Source organism: Gorilla gorilla, chromosome 9 (genome assembly GCF_029281585.2).
Source record: "Gorilla gorilla gorilla isolate KB3781 chromosome 9, NHGRI_mGorGor1-v2.1_pri, whole genome shotgun sequence".
Lineage (NCBI taxonomy): Eukaryota > Metazoa > Chordata > Mammalia > Primates > Hominidae > Gorilla > Gorilla gorilla.
In genome coordinates, this window is record NC_073233.2 from 38,389,779 (window position 1) to 38,403,903 (window position 14,125).

The window sequence follows — 14,125 nt, forward strand, 5'->3', positions numbered from 1 at the left end:
CAGTAAATGGGCTTCTATACACATTTGCATGGCTGCAATAATACATTCCTGTGGTGTGTCTTCTCATTTTAGTGGAAGAAATTGAACAGACTTGTTCAAATCACAGCTCTGCTTTTTGCCAGACCTTGGGCAAATTGCTTTGTGCATTAGTCTGTTCTCACACTGCTGTAAAGATATTATCTGAGGCTGGGTCATTTATCAAGGAAAGACGTTTAATTGACTCAGTTCCACATGGCTGGGGAAGCCTCAGGAAACTTACAATCATGGTGGAAGGTGAAGAGGAAGCAGGTACTTGTAAGACAGCAGGAGAGAGACAGCATGAGGTGGGGAAGTGCTGAACACTTTTAAACCATCAGATCTCATGAGAACTCACTCTCTATCACAAGAACAGCATAGGGGAAACTGCCCCCATGATCCAATCACCTCCCACTGGATACCTCTTATGGCAAGTGGAGATTACAACTCGAGATGAGATTTGGGTGGGGACACAGAGCTAAATCATATATCAATATCACTTTGCCTCTTTGAGTTTTCATTTCCTAATAGAGATAAGCACATCTATGAAAGAGACTGTTAACTAATCACCAAAATCCCTTTTGTCCTTCTTCTATAGGTCTAAGATTGTAGCTAAGATATTGCTACCCAGGTAAGGACCATATTTCTCAACTTCTTGCCAAGTCTGGGATTTGATTCTACCTTACTGAAAGCTAATATGTTAGCTTCTGGCTGTTTCACTGGTGCTAATGGAAGACACAAGACCCTTAGGTCAGAGATAAAGGAGTTTAGTACTCATGACACATCAAGCAGCAGGAACATCAGCATATTTGCATTGGTTCTTCTTGCCCTGGGTCTTATGGGGGATAATACGATGGCCCCACATGGATGTTATGCATGCAGAGTGTTTGTGTTGCAACTGAGGAGCACCAAGCTTGGGGAATCCATCACTTTTATAGTAAGCAATAAGCAAGCCTATTCATTGTCGCTGGTGGTGTGTGTGTCATAGGGAAGGATAAGTAGATGTAATTTCATTTCCTAAGGTAACTGTCTGTATAAACAACCCTAAGAAATAGCCAGAATAAAAGAGCAGTGAGATCCTTGAAGTTCTGGTATATTCAGCAAGACATGTAGGAATGCAAGAGGTCCAAGGAGGACTCTCTCCCAACAGCTCTTTTGAAACTAGATATGGCCATGTCACTTAGACTTCTGCATTAGAATATGAGGGGCAAGATATGTGTCCCTTGTGGGATGACACCTTAAAACCAGGCTATGCCTCATTTAATTCCTCTTTCCCCTTTGTTTTTTCTGGTTAATGGCAATGACAAGAGAAATTTTGGAAGACAAGTGTTGAAAAAGCTGCCATCAGCCTGAGTCCAGGATGACTGTGCACAGAAGAGTTGCCCATCAACTTAGAACATTCACTTCAAATTGTCACGTGCATGAGACATACACTTTTTATTCTGCAAGCTGTCTGGAAACATCATTTGTTACAGTGAGTCAGTATACCCTTCACTAATAAAACATCTCATGCAGAAGGGTTGCAAGGATTAAATGAAATTCCAATGGCTAAAGTTTGTGCAGAGCTAACTCTGGGCCAGGGTCTTGCTAAAAGCTTGAGTGTGTTATTTCATTAAATAATTACAATAATCTTTCAAAGTAGGTGTCATCATCTCCATTTCATAATTGGAGATCAAAGACATTTAAAAATATTCTTAAGCTTCAAGGATGAAACAGTAGCAGAACTGGGACCAAATTCAGGGCTGACCAATGCCAAGCCCATGATTGTCTTCAGTGTGCCACATGTTTTCCAGGGTTTCAATTTTAGGTTCCAGGTTCTCTGTCTTTCTCCCTCTCTCTCTTCTCACTCTCTCTGTTTAGCCATCCCACCTACCGTTGATCCCTCCTCTCTTCTTTTTCTCTCTCCTTCCTCCATTTCTTCATATTGAATTATATTTTCATACCAGATAGCATACTGGAATGCAAAAAATAACTCCAGTCAGGAGCTCTGATTTTTGGTTTCAGCTTCCGCAAATCCTAGCTGTGAGTACTTGGTCAATCATTTAATCACTCTGAGCCTGAGTTTTCTGGTCAGAGTAAAATAGATAGATCAGTAATAGTTGTCTTACCTATCTTACATGATAACCAGAAGGTTCAATTAAAATGCATTGCATCGAACGTCTTTACAAATTGAAAAACATTCTAGAAATGGCAGGTGTTACTCTTTACCCCCATCCCATATGCCAGTAGTTCACAAAGTATAGTCCCTGGACAGCAGCATCAGCATCACTGGGAGCTTGTTAGAAGTGCAAATTGTTAGGCTCCACCCAGACCTGCTGAATTATGAAATCTGGGGGTGGGGTCCAGGAAACTGTGTTTGTTAAGTTCTCCAGGTGATTCTGACGCACACTGAAGTTTGAGAACCACTGTCACACATGCTTGGACATACGTTCACAGGCACACACACTCATATTCAGGTAAAATCAAGTTAAAATTAATATCAAATAAAAAAGAAGCCATATAAGAGCTGCCTGTGGATGGTGTTTGGGAGAAGGAGGTAGTGAGCCTCCCAAGAAGAGGCTTGGGAGGAAGGAGTGAGATAATGGCAAGGATAAGTGTCAGGCCTCTTAGTTCAGTGGAATTTCTCTCCTCTTCCTCCAGAGTTGGTGCTGTGAGCCCCACTATAGCAATTGGAGGAGGAGCAGGAAATGTGGGTCTTAAGGAAATAACTCAATATTTATTAGTATTCTTTCCATTGTAAATAAGAGAAACCCATCACAAACAGTTTTGGTCAAAAATGAACACTTACCAGCTTACAAAATTTAAAAGTCCAGAGGTAGATTGGCTTCATGCATAAGACAGATTCTGGGTCTCAAACGTCATTGGAATCTATTTCTCTCATTGTGCTGGCTCTAATTTTCCCTGTTATTTTCATCACTCTTGGGGTCTTCTCTTGCAGTGGTAAAAATAGCCAAAAGCCTTCTAAGGCCCATGTTTGATTTGTTTAGCCACTCCCATATAAGAAGGAGTGACTTTTTCCCCATGGTTCCAACAGAAATCCTAGGCTGACTCTCTTTGATCCTGCTTGGGGCACTGGACCAATTAACATGACTCTGATTGGCCAGACCTAGGTCATCCCCAATCCTGGAATCTGGCAAGGCCACAGGAACTGGGTCCTGAATTATCTGATAGAGCAGAGATATCTTGAACTGCTCACTTTAGGACTGCCTAGTGAGAGACACATAAAATTTCTCTTTTATTTAAGCCAGTGTGTTTTTGGGTTTCTTTGTTCTAGCAGCTTAGCCTGCATGCTAACATACCCTGTACCAAGGAAGCAGTGTGGGAAAATGGACTGATTATTTAGAGATCTGGGATCTCATTAGTTCTACAATTTGCTATGATGTGACCAGTTTCTTCTTGTGTAAAATAAGCCATGTGGATTGAATCTGGGATGCAGGAAAATGGAATTCATCTTGAGCAGAATGGGGAAAATAATCGTATTTACAGTCACTCCTCTGTATCTGTGGGTTCTGCATCTGTGGATGCAACCAATCATGGATCAAAAATATTCGTGAGAAGAACAATAAAAAAATAACAATACTACTATAAAAATGGTAAGAACCAATATAGTATTACATCTATTTACATAGCATTTATGTTGCATTAGGTGTTATAAGTCATGAGACTTACATAGAGATGATTTAAAGTATACATGAAGATCCACATAGGTGATACACAAATACTACGTCACTTTCAATAAGGGACTTGAGCATCTGTGGATTTGGGTATCTGTAGGGGTCCTGGAGCCAATCTCCCATGGATACAGAGAGAAGATTGTACTTCATAGGGTTGTGAGAATTAGAGGAGCTAATGCCTAGGGCCTGAGACACAACAGATGCCCTATAAGTATGAACTATAATCATTATTATAAGATCTGCCCTGACTGACTGCAGGAGGCTGCCCAGAGGGCTGAGTTGACAAGCCTATAAATCCCCACCAGGACCACATCAGAGCTCACTGGAAATGAGCACCATTGTCACCCAGCAGTGTTATCCATGGACACAGGACAGGGAGTTCTTTGTAATGGAGGAGGCCCCTTCCCTTCCAACTTTAGAGAATGGTATATATTTATACTAAGCCAGCTTAGAAGTGTCCTCTTTTCCCCTTTTCCCTATACTACCCACACCACCAGGGGCTTCAGGTAAAACACAAACATAAGAGTCCCTGACAGCCTTTCACTCCCTGGCAGGCCTTTTCTCCACCCACTTTCTCATTTTCTGGGCCTAACTCTTGAATCCGGAGACTCCAGACTTATGAGAGATGCCTAGACTTCTCCAGCTTCTCTTTTTAAATTGTTTTTACTTCCCTCTCGTTCTGACTCAAATCTCATCTCAGGGACTGGAAATTGCTGTGTTAAATGATATTGTCAGCCTGGTCTTTGAAGGATGCGTTTCTAGGACCGTGGCCTCCCGACAGGTCCAATCCCATTTGGGGTGATTCTGCCTCTGCTGGTTCCACTAGCCTAAGAAGTTCTGGGTCCAAAGAGGAGCCTCCATGGGGGTTCTGGTCTGCTGAGAACCCAATCACTAACACAATTTAGAAAATAACCCAAGTCAGAGAATCCAAATCTGAAATCCCATCCCCAATCCCTAATTGTATGCAGGGAAATGTCTTATTTTGACCATTTTCAAAAGTCACAGAAAGTGGGGAAATGATGTATGAGTGAGGGCTCAACCGAAGAAAATAAAATCCAACTAGTTTAAACAGGGGATCGTTTGCAGAGGCTAAATCCACTCCAACAGCCCTATTCTTAAATCTTTAGATTCCTTCTTCTATATTGGAGTTAACAAACTATGGCCTGCTTTTGTAAATAACACTGCCACCTGTTTGTGTAAGCAAAGCTTGATTGGAACACAGCCACGCCCATTCATGTACGTATTGTCTATGGCTGCTCTAGCACTTCTGACAGTGGGGTTTAGTTACAGCAAAGACCTCATGGTTCACAAAGCCCAAAACTTTTACTGCCTGTCTTTTTTTCAGAAAAAGTTTGCCAATTCCTGTTCTATATTATATCAACTTCACTTAGCACAGGCCACCATCAGCCAACGAAGCTAACAACTGCTCCCATCCGCCCATGTGTGTACTTACTCTAGTAGCTTTGGAAGTGGCACCCATAGCAACGACTTCAGTCTGAACTGTAGTTATGCTCCTCCCTCCATGGTCTAGCATCCTCCACTTCCCTTTCCACACCCATGGATAGGAGAGACAGATGATTTTTTTTTAGGGCAGCTGTAGATGCATCTTGGTTCTCAGAGCCAGGAATATACAGCTCTGAGCCTGTCATTTTCTTTCTGTAAACTCTCTTAGTCTGTTATTTGAAGTCAGTCAGTCCCATTGTGCTGTTGGCAGTAGGGAGTCCTTTTCTACCATGAGGAGAATGTATGAGAAGTGGAGACAGTACAACTGGAGAGCCTGTACTGATGGAATATGGGCACCGCTACTCAGCTCCAGCTAATGATTGTTATAGTGGAATGCAAACCTGTGTTGTCAAATCTTCTGATTTGTCAAGAGAGGCTGGAAATATTGTTTTGTTTTGTTTTAACAGGCAGTCATTGCACACTGAGGTTTAAGGCTTTACTGGTTGGTGATCTTGGGCAAGTTTGTGTGGTTTTTTTAACCTTGGTGTCCTAAGCAGTCCAGTGAAAGAAAGGAAGGAAGGAAAGAAGGAAGGAAGGAAGGAAGGAAGGAAGGGAAGGACTATATCTTGTAAGGGTTTTGTGACACTTATGTGTGATAATTCATATCAAGTTCTTAGAATGGAGTCCGGCTTGTACAGAGTACATGATCAGCAATTGCTAGCCTCCTGTTTTTCACTAGGCACTGGAGGAGGCACTAGATGGGGATTCCATCTTTCTTGTCTGTCTCTATTCGGAGTGCAGAATGTTCTATTTTCATGGCAGGACAGCAGAGCCCACCTGGAAGAGAGCTCCAGGGTCCACGTGAAAGTCTCTAGGGCTCCTTCTATGACGGGGTGAGGCAGACAGACCCAAGGAACTGCCCCAAACAACATCTATGGCAGACTTTTATTAGGGGAGAGAAATAAATAAGTAAAGAGAAAAAGAAGTAAAGCAGGAAGGAAAGAAAGGAAGGAGAAGGAAAGAAAGAAGAGGAGGAAAAAGGAGGGGAGAAACTAGACTCAGTAAAAATCAAAGCATAGAAACATTGTAATTAATGTATAGGAATAGACTGTAGATGTATGGTGTAGGAATATTAAAAAAGTACTAAGCAAGACTCATGTTGCAGATTATAATTAATAATAGGTAAAGGTATTTAAGATTTATTGTTAAGTTTAAAAAGCAAGCTATAAAATAATGTATATTGAATGATATCAATAGCATATATGAATTTACATATATCCAACTAGAAAAAAGACTGGAAGGAAAGCCAACAAAATATAAAAAATGGTTATCTCTGGGTGACAGAATTATGGATGACTTTTGTTTTGTTTTACTTCTGTGAACTTCCTAAATTGTCTTCAATGAACCTGTGTAACTTGTGTAGTAAGACAAAATGGGAATTTTGAAAAATAATCATTTTGATTGTGAAGCCACTGGTTGTAAGCTGAACCCTGAATTTCAAATTCTTTTTCAATCTTCCAGCAGGTGGCGCAATGGCAATGTCCGCCTCCTTGGGAGAATTTCACTCCACAATTAACAGAATCTCAGATCTCAGCCCACGCTAGCCATGGAGCAGAGGGCTTATTCTCTGGCGGGGAGGAGGAACTTGAAAGAAAACACTCAAACCCAGAAGCTGCCCACACTCAGACTGCTGGCCCTATGGCTCAGTTCTTCCCACAGTAGGAGAGACAAGGTTTTAGGGTAAATGCAATGATACAGGCAGAAGAAATGTTTTCTCTTCCTCCCTTACCCTCCGATCCCCCGTAATTTGGCCCTAGGCAAAGTTCAAATTCGTCTTTTTGGTGGGCATTTCTAGATTGCATTGGATTTGCAGCTCATTCAAGCCCTAATGGTAAGTGAGAGTTTGGGCTCAAAGGTGAAGGAAAAAAGCGGATAATCATCTTATCCACAATGCTGTATGGTTAGAGGATCTTTAATGTAGAGCACACCTTGTGCGTGAAGATGGTGGACATGCTGGCCAGCCATCGGCTGTTGGGGAGTGCTGAAGGCAAAAGGAGCCTGTGGCCGGGTTAACCAGTCTACCAGGAGTGAATGAGACAGAATCTCTCCAGGCTTGGACACCACAGGAGGCTGGGCTATTCATAGCCAGGGTACAGCCTTAGCTTGATCTGGAAGTGGAGAAACCCTCAGAGAAGTCAGCCGCACTCCATCATTTTGAATTTTGTTTTAAATCTTAAATTTGCCCACGTCCAAGAAAACCACTCCAAAGGGAATCCAGCAGGGGAAAAGCCACCAGAGTCCACCAAAACGGTCCACATTCCCCCCAGATCCACACGCACACATACCATCTGGAAACAAGGAATGCTCTGGGCCTTCAATGCTATTTCTCAAAGCTCTTCAGTAAGCCTCCAGTGCCCTTCTCCGTAATGACATGGAAGGGGACAAAAAGAAAAGAAACGAGGGAAGAAAGAAGGGAGGGGAGGGAGGAAAAGGACTATCGCAGCTCATCTTGGCAGAAAGAAGCTAGCAGACTCCTCCCTCCTTCCCCTGAAGTTTTCACTTACTGATTCATCCCCATTGTGATCTAGATGCCGTCACAGAGGACCTGCTTGCATGGGGGCACTCACCTAGGTTTTGAGAAAAGTCAATCAAAGCCCTTGACATACAGGAGCTTTCTATTTCAGACAATCCAGATGATCAGAAGGAACCACATAAAATGACAGGGAACAAGGATCTGGCAGTAAATACATGCGCCTCTCCCTTCATCCTACAGATGTTCATTCTAACTCTCTCTCTCTCAGACACACACACACACACAGACATACATGCACACGCACACACACATTCCCTGGGGTGCTACAGTAGTAGGGAATGCATGCTATGGTTTAAATTTGCACCCAAGATTTATGTGTTGGAAACTTAATCCCCAGTGCAACTGCAGTGTAGGGGGGTGGGGACCTTTAAGAGGTGATTAGGTCGTGAGGATGCTGTTCTCCTACTAGACTAATGTCACTTTCATAGGAGTAGATTTGTTATCAAGAGAGTGATTTGTTATAAAAGCGAGTTTGTCCCTCTCTTGTGCTTTCTCTCCCTCTCCCTGTCTCACCCTCTTGCCCTTCACCATGGGATGATGCAGCAAGGAAGTCCTTCTCAGATGCTAGCACCTTGATATTCCCACTCCCAGAATCGTGAGAAATATATTTCTTATCTTTATAAATTATCCGATTTGTGGTATTCTGTTATAGCAACATAAAATAGACTAAGACATCACACAATAAAAACAGCAACAAAATAATGAACACATATAAGGCTATATACTAACCAGTTTAGCTTAAAATTTAGGCACTTTGGAGTCCCTCAGCCTGGGTTTAAAGCCAGCCCTGCTGCCTTCTAGTGGAATATCTCAAACAAATTACCCAAAGTTTTTGAATCTTAGTCTATACATCCGTTAAATGATAATGATAATAATGGCTACAAGTCACACTATTACAGAGAGGATTCAATGAGATCTTGCATATAGAGCTCTTGGTTCAGTGCCTGGCTGTGACCAGCACTCAGTACGTATTGACTATTGCTGTTTTCTGAAAGCACATTGATAAAGGGGCAGTTTGGGATTGCCAGGCTGGAGTTTGTTGATGGAAAGGAAATTTTATCAAGGGCAGTGATGTCCAGTGACAAGACCGTTTGGCACTGAAATCATTTTACAAGGAGCTTCAGTATGCTTTAAAATAGAACCCAACACATTTTTGCCACAGGGGTCCAAAGTGGCTATCTGTAAAAAGCAGTGTGATTAATTAGCTGAAAGGGTCAGGTAATCTTCAAACTAATGAACCAATGTGGCCCAAGAACCAATCAATCAGAAAGAACCCTGGCTCTAGAGCCAAAGCAGCCCCCTGGACATCCCTGGGGTGCCAGGCCCCTTCTCTTGGATTCCAGGGAGTCCAGGGTACCCAGAGAAGACGATGGGCAGCAGCAACACAGATGGGCACTTGGCAGTGACTACAGACCAGCTGATACAGATATATTTCAGTATTTTAATAACCTGCATGGACATGCTGGTGCATCCTGGCTAAACATGAGCTCTAGGTCAAGATATGAGTTTCATCCAGGAGCAGTGGCTCATGCCTGTAATCTCAGCACTTTGGGAGGCCGAGGTGGGCGGACCACTTGAGGTCAGGAGTTCAAGAACAGCCTGGCCAACACGGTAAAACACTGTCTCTACTGAAAATACAAAAATCAGCTGGGTGTGGTGGCATGCACCTGTAGTCCCAGCTACTCAGGAGGCTGGGGCAGCAGAATCACTTGAACTCGGGAGGCCGAGGTTGCAGACAGCCGAGATCACATCACCACTCTCCAGACTGGGCAACAGAGTGAGACTTCATCTCAAAAAAAAAAAAAAAAAGATATGCATTTCAATCCCCCAACCTGTGCGTTTCTTAGTCCATTAGCCAGGAATGACACAGCAAGAAAGAGATCCATGGAGAAGGTTCGAATTGATTCAGTAGAAAGAAATCTTTCCCTAATTCTGGAAGAACAACTCAATGTCAAAATGGTACATAGTTGCTTCCTATTCTTGTGTAGCTGGTGGAGGCTTAAGTATTCAGACCCCCACCTTCTAGCTACTGAGAGTCCAGGAGAGAGCTATTTCCAGTGAGGATGAAAGGATCGCCCACTAGCACACAGGGATCTGCTGAGGTGGGCTTGGTTCACAGGGGTGAGGAAGATGACAGGAAGGAACTCCTGACCTCAAGTGATCTGCCCTCCTCAGCCTCCCAAAGTGCTGGGATTACAGGCAAGAGCCACCGTGCCTGGTTGAAAATCATATATTGACCTAGAGCTGATGTTTTCCAGGGTGCACCAGCATGTCCATACAGGTTATTAAAATACTAAAATATATCTTCAGGTGCTTGTGGGCATGGAAAGAGGAGACTTGGGAGCCAGTCTCCATGGTTTTCTGTATGGGCTTTCAACAGACAGGGGCTACCAAGAGAAGCTGGAAGAATGGTTTGCCCATACATTCTTCAGGAAACCCTGGGAGAGTAAGGCAGTTGTCCTTCAGAACTGATAAGAATGGGAGAGGGTGATGGGAGAGATCACTCCACCACTGCCAGATGGCCTCAGTATAGCTGACACAGTGTGGCCTCAAAGCCAGCAGCAGAATGGAGCCCTAGCAGCTGAAAGCAGCAACAGACTTGGGAGTCTTATTCACTGGTCTTTGGAGGCCGCACAGGGGCTGAGAGTCCTTGTTTGGTGGCATTTCCAAGACTTTCCCCAGGGTTTTTCTCAAAAGGGTTGCAGGGCTTTGAGGAGGGAACCAGAAGACCTGCCACAGTAGGGAGGAAGGCTAGAGGAATATCTGTCGCTCAATGGCAACAACCCCCATATCTGGAGAGCACCCTGCAATTTATAAAGCATGGTCTCATTCCTAACTCTTCCCAGCAGAGATAATTATTCCTGTTGTGTAGATGAGAAAACTAAGACCCAGAGAGGTAAAGGGACTTACCCAAGGTTAATCACGGCAAAGCCTATTCACACTGGTTCATCATTCCATGTTTTCTGACTGTCAATTCAGTACTCAGTCAGAGGGGTAGACGGGCAGACGAGGTGCCTGGGGTGTAAAACGTAAAGAGGCCAGGTCCTTAAGAATGAGGTGGCTAGGACACAAAATTTAAAGACATACACAATCTCGGGTCATGAAGTGCCACACCCGCATCCAGGCCTTGCTTTAATTACCACTCCCATTCCCCTCCAGTGTTGAGGGCTTCACTAGAGAAGCCTATTGCTGGCATTGCACCCTGGATATCTCTGGCATCCATTTGCCTGTTGAGCAAGCCTGTGGCTTCACCACATCCTTCCTCAGAAGCTGCCTGGAATCTCCATCTGTTCTTGTAGTTAGGAGAAGGGGAGTGAAGGAGAATGTTGCCACCAGATATGCCGGGCACCACAAACAAACAACAAAAAGGATTCATGTGTTCAATGGAGCTGAATTTTAATTGATACTTTCTCAAACAGTGGTTCTGAACCAACATCCCTCAGCCCCCGAAGATGATGAAGGGGGTGCGGTTTAACGCCACAATTAGCAGACAACCCCACAACAAATACAGTAAACATTAATCATATTAAATATTGAACGCAGACTTTGGTACGCTTGAAGAGCAATGGGTTTTTAAAATTTTATTTTACAGAAGACAAAGCAATGATTGTGGAGGAATTATTCCGATGTCAGTGCTGAAGGGAAATAATGTAACATTCTGGAATTTATATAAAAATTACAGCTTTGTTGTGTTTCACACTATATATAGTAATTTAATCATTTGCAGCTGATTAATTTCAGTGAAGGAAAATGTAGCATTATGCATCCCTAATGGAGTTCCAAGGTTTGAATTCTAATCATGAGTTGGGCACAGTTTAAGTCTAAATTAGCAATTAGCTTGGGCAAGGGACATTTAGGTTGAATGGAAGTCCTCTGTTGACATGTCCTGAGTCAACAAGAGAGTAGCAATGAAGATCATCAGAAAAATGCCTGCCACAGAACACTCTTCGCTGGCTTATTAATTATAGTGCTGAACATTAGCAGAGTGCCATTCCACTTTAGAAAACCTTTTCGTGTACATTTATCTCATTTGCTTTGGTCTTCATCTAAGTCTGTGAAGTGGGTGTTTGTGCTCCATTTTATAGCAAGGAAACTGAGGCTTGGAGACCTTAAGGCCACACGGAGGAAGAGCACCCTGTGGCAGGATTTGAACTCAAGAGTTCAGGCTTCAAAATCAGTATCCTTTCTACATCAAGATATTTTCTGGGGACAAATTTGATCCATCTTGAGGTCCTCCAGAGGTTAATCCTCAAATACATCTAGAAGCAGGTACTGTTCACATCCCTTTTTACAGATAAGGCTCGTGTGGGTCAAGTTACTGCTCCAAGCATACAGCTGAAATTGAAAACCTCGTTCTTCATCATAATACTTAGTACCTCTCAAAGATGGTTCTTAAACACCAGGCTGAGCCTTCTCGATCTTGTAGTCCACTTGGGATTTGGTGTGTTTGGGTGTGATGGCATATTTTGGGCCAGGAACTAAGGAGAACTAAGGCACATTTTGGGTATTCTCAGATCCTGCTTCCCCACTTCTCCACCCTGCTCTGCTCCAGGAAGGAGGAACTGGGTGGATCTGTCAAGTCTGGTCAGTGGGAACAGCAGCAGGAGAGAGGAGGTAGAGAAGCCAGCAGACTCAGTGTTTACTCTTCTGGTTTTCTCACTGCAGGGTTGCCATGGGTCTGCTGTGTCCCTTACCCAAAAGTCATGGTCCCTCTCACTGTCCCTTCAGATCCAGGGTGATCATGGTGCTCACTATTACCAACCCTGGGGTACTACACACTCTTTTCCTGCCTTTTTCTTACAGCCTGCCCTCCCCTTTGTAACTCATTCCTCTATCCAGGAACCCTGCCTGATTGATGGACAAAAATACAGTATAAACCCCACCCTTCACATCAAAACTAGAGATTTGGAGTGAAACTTACTGAATCAGCTAGAGTCCTGGCTGGAAGCAGAAGTTTTCAGATAGGTTAAAAAAGAGATTTTTTAAAATGAAATGACTATTTATAAAGGTGTGGACAGGGTTAAGTGAACAAAGAAATATCAAGGCACCCAGAGACTGGAAGAGCAGGAAGCTATTACTATTCCTAAGGCTGAAAGGGCTGAAGCTGGAAGTCAGGAGGGGCCCCTGACTACTCTCTCTTCCTGCCCTTGGAAGTCTTGCCTGTAGCAGGCTCTCATGGGTGACACCCAACCAGAAACCTGACTGCAGGGCAATGTGGATGGTGCAGGGTTCAGGATCACCCTCTCAGGGTACAAAATAGGACAGACAAGGTAGAAAGTGGAACACTGTAGAAAAACAGGGAATAGCCTATATGTTTATCTTGCATCTTTGCAGAGGCTGGAGGTTAGGAAACATTAATACTTAAGAGTGTCTTAGTTTTACAGGAGAATTTCTTAAGTATTTCATTTCCAACAAAACAATGGATTCAAGCAAGGATCATCAATAGATGCTAAAATGATTGAGTAAAAAGTTGGTTGGATAAAGGATATTTACGTGACCTCAAAGTATCCTCCCAAAGATTACTCGTTAATTACAAACAGGTAATGAGATCTGTCAGATGCTGGCTTAACAAAGCAATCAAGCTTACCATCTTCAATAATGGGACCTACGGATGCTATGTGCCCCATAATGGAATGCAGTGGGAAGCAGACAACTTCACCTTTGTTGGATTCTTGCGAAAGTGCTTATGCTGAATCTAACCAAGAGAAATATCAGACAAATCCAGATTCCAGAGCATTCTATAAGACAACTTGCCTGGATGCTTCAAAAAAGTCAGTGCCTTGAATAGCAATAGCCACAAAGACAGAGCTAAGCAGAAAAGAGAACTGTACAGGAAAACTTGGATGAACCTGGCCAACATAATGTTGAGCAAAAGAAGCCAGACTCTAAAAAGAGCATGTAAAATGTGATTTCATTTACATCAAGTTAAAAAACACACAAAACCAATTTAGTCATTAGAAGCCAGACTAATGGATATCCCTAGGAGATGATGTCAGAAAGGGCACCCAAGAAGGAATTCCAGGGGTGCTAATGATGTTCTGCTTCTTGATCTGAGTGCTGGTTACAAGTGCATACTCAATTTGTGAAACCTCATTATAACTAATACACAGTGTGTGCATGTGTGTGTGTGTGTGTGTGGTGTGTCTGTGTGTTAGAGATGGAGAGAGAGTATTAGTGTGGTAAAAGATTAACAGTTGATGAAACTAGCTAGGTGTTGGGTATATAAGCATTCATTATCATTATATTGTTCTTTTAACTCTTCTCTAGGTTTGAAATTTTCAAAAATAAAAAATATAAAAAATGGTTTGAATCATTTTTGTAAGTGTTGAATTAATAGAATTGGCCAGGACACTATGTACTAGCAGTGGCCTCTCCAGTGATTTTCCCTCATTTATACACT